At 36.9% G+C, this 3,226-nt stretch overlaps 1 pseudogene across 1 annotated transcript in view; it reads right to left on the reverse strand.

Annotated features, from left to right (window-relative positions):
* LOC108297625 overlaps window positions 1–3,226 on the reverse strand; it is a 31,703-nt pseudogene that overhangs the window by 21,205 nt on the left and 7,272 nt on the right. Inside the window, exons 2-3 of the transcript XR_005198610.1 lie at window positions 1,281–1,407; window positions 519–614 (exon numbers count right to left, since the gene is read on the reverse strand). The product of XR_005198610.1 is annotated as a zinc finger protein 737-like (transcript). The remainder of the gene's footprint in view (window positions 1–518; window positions 615–1,280; window positions 1,408–3,226) is intronic.

The following is a 3,226-nucleotide window of genomic DNA, read 5'->3' on the forward strand; positions in this document are numbered from 1 at the left end:
AAAACTCTTTCTCAAAAAAAAAAAAAAAAAAAAAAAAAAAAAAAAAAAAAAAAAAAAAAAAAAAAAAAAAAAAAAAAAAAAAAAAAAAATGAAAAATTAACAAAAAATTCAATGGAACAGGAACCACTACTCCATTCATTTCAGGCATGATGCAAAAAGAGAACATAAAAAATTGTTTAACATAAACTTCTGAAAAATTATGCAGACATTTGTGTGTCCCTAAAAACAATGAAAAAGCAGTCAGATTGTGCAGTCTCTTCTAATGCCATGAAGACGACTCTGGCTCTCACTATAAACTTTAAAGAAAATGACTGAAAGGAAAGTAGAATCTTTCGATAATTTAAAAGCATAAGACAGAAAATGTCTCTATGTGAAAGCAAAGAAAATAACAACAACAACTCAGGCTTCCAGAAACTGTATCCTTTGGAACAAAGCTTCCCAAATGACATTTTAAGGATTTGCTTTCTCCTTGACCTTTGGATCTCTCATCTGTTTTATTCGGTTTCACTCTCACCTACCTGGGGGTTTGGCCACCATCTCATATCTCTTCATATTCCAGGGCTCTTTTCCTTGCTCCAGACAGGTGATCATGTCTGGCTTAGAGACAGCAATACCTGTTTTATTGAAAATAAGTAACATGCATCTTGCTCATATTCTCCAATTACCAACTTAGTAATGTGCTCAGTAAAAAGGATGTAATATTCTAATACATTTACCCCAAATACTAATTTTTAACAGAAATTTCTAAATATTTAGAAAACCCTGTATATTTGTAGGTTCTTAATTTCACTACCCAGTACTACTGAATAAAAGAATTGGTGGTAGCAATTAGTTTTTACAGTGTGGGCAACCATATTTTATGCCACTAGATTTCTGGAATTACAACTAATCTAGAGTGAGGGATACAGCTCAGTTCAAGATGAAATATCTTGAGGAAAGTTTTTTTCCTACACTGACAAATCCTTACGATTTTCCTGAAACAGGAATTTGAAACTCATTTATGCAAAGCATAATTATCAAAATTACCAAATTACCAGAAAACACTGTACAAACAAACAAAACCAGAAATAAAGCCTTTAGGGTATATTAGGAATTGAGCATTAAAGTTATCCTCAGCCGGGCGTGGTGGCTCACATCTGTAATCCAAGCACTTCGGAGGCCAAGGTGGGCGGACCACCTGAGGTCGGGAGTTTAGGAGTTCAAGATCAGCCTGACCAATATGGTGAAACCCCGTCTTTAAAAAAAATAAAAAAAATAAAATAAAATAAAGTTATCCTCACCCAGGAAGGCCAGGTTTCTGTAGTTCTCTAACATCACATCCCTATATAAATTCCGCTGAACAGTGTCCAGGCATTGCCACTCCTCCAGAGAGAATTCTACAGTCACATCCCTAAATGTCAATGGTGCCTGAAAAACACACAAACACAGACATGCATATATTTACCAAGTGGTCATAGACAGAATTTTTAATCTGACTTAAGGTGTAGTTAGAGAATAGAGAAAACAGGTTCCGACTTATAGAAGTGACTGAAATTATCCAATAAAATAGCTTTTATTTTATTTTTAAAAATTTTTCCTTTTTTTTTGAGAAGGAGTCTCATACTCTTTCCCGGGATGAAGTGCAATGGTGTGATCTCGGCTCACTGCAACCTCTGCCTTCTGAGTTCACCTGATTCTCTTGCCTCAGCCTCCTGAGTAGCTGGAATTACAGGCACACACCACCACACCCAGCTAATTTTTTATATTTTTAGTGGAGACAGGGTTTCACTATGTTGGCCAGACTGGTCTCAAACTCCTGACCTCGTGATCTGCCTGCCTTGGACTCCCCAAGTACTGGGATCTACAGGTGAGAGCCACCGTGCCTGGTCAAAAAAATAATTTTTTTTTTTTTTTGAGATGGAATTTCACTTTTGTTGCCCAGGCTGGTGTGCAATGGCGAAATCTTGGCTCACCACAACCTCTGCCTCCCAGGTTCAAGCGATTCTCCTGCCTCAGCCTCCAGAGTAGCTGGGATTACAGGCATGTGCCACCATGCCTGGCCAATTTTTTTTGTCTTTTTAGTAGAGACAGGGTTTCTCCATATTGATCAGGCTGGTCTCGAACTCCCGATCTCAAGTGATCTGCCTGCCTCCGCCTTCCAAAGTGCTGGGATTACAGGCATGAGCCACCACACCTGGCTAAGAAAATAATTTTTAATACAGAAATATTCTCTAATGTATTCTCTGACTCTACAAAACACACCCACACACACATTCACCAAGTGGCCATGGGCAAAATTTTTAAGTGACTCAGGGTCAGATGAGAGAGTAGAGAACTGGTTCTGACTTCTATAAGTGACTAAAATTATCTAATAAAAGAATTTTTAACATAGAAACATTTTCTGACGTGTTCTCTGAGAAAAGAGAGTGGCAAAGGACCCACAACATCAGTGTATATATGCTATTTTTCTGAATAATCGAGTATAGAATTAAGGGCATAAACACAAATGTGTACTTTGGAGTGTTATATTCACATCATACAGAATGAGTTGTGTATATTTTTCAGATCAAAAAGATATGTTGAGTTAGAAGGTACCTCTCAAATTTTAATGTGTACAATAAACTGGATGGCTTGTTAATGCAGATTATTTTTTCAGAAGATTTGGAATAAAGTCTGCGTTTCTGAATTTCTAACAAGTTCACCAGTAATACCAGTGTTTTTGGCCCAAGAAGAATATTTTGTCAAACATCCAGTTAGTAAAAGAGCCTGTGTTTTTTCCTAGTATTTCTGTACTGTAAAAAAGCGGGACAGAGAGTGGGGTGGTACAAAAATGTTAACAACAAACAATTTTGGAGTGAGATCAAGGCAACAAAGTATCCAGAGTCATAACCATAACTTTACCTACCTTTCTTATTTATTTACAGCAATAACACTGACTATTGATTGGCTATACATCATTAAGGTTTACAGTTGAAGTTTTATAGAGTTCAGTGTTGCATTATTAGTTAAATTAATAGCTACTTGTGGCAATTGTGAATGGTTTCAAGAGATGAATACATAGCTACAATGGGAGAGAAAGACATAATTGTGCTCTCATTTTATTTTTTTAAATTTTTTATTTATTTATTTTTTTTGAGACAGAGTTTCGCTCTTGTTACCCAGGCTGGAGTGCAATGGCGCAATCTCGGCTCACCGCAACCTCCGCCTCCTGGGTTCAGGCAATTCTCCTGCCTCAGCCTCCTGAGTA

The sequence above is a fragment of the Cebus imitator genome, unplaced genomic scaffold (assembly GCF_001604975.1).
Source record: "Cebus imitator isolate Cc_AM_T3 unplaced genomic scaffold, Cebus_imitator-1.0 Scaffold823, whole genome shotgun sequence".
Classification (NCBI taxonomy): domain Eukaryota; kingdom Metazoa; phylum Chordata; class Mammalia; order Primates; family Cebidae; genus Cebus; species Cebus imitator.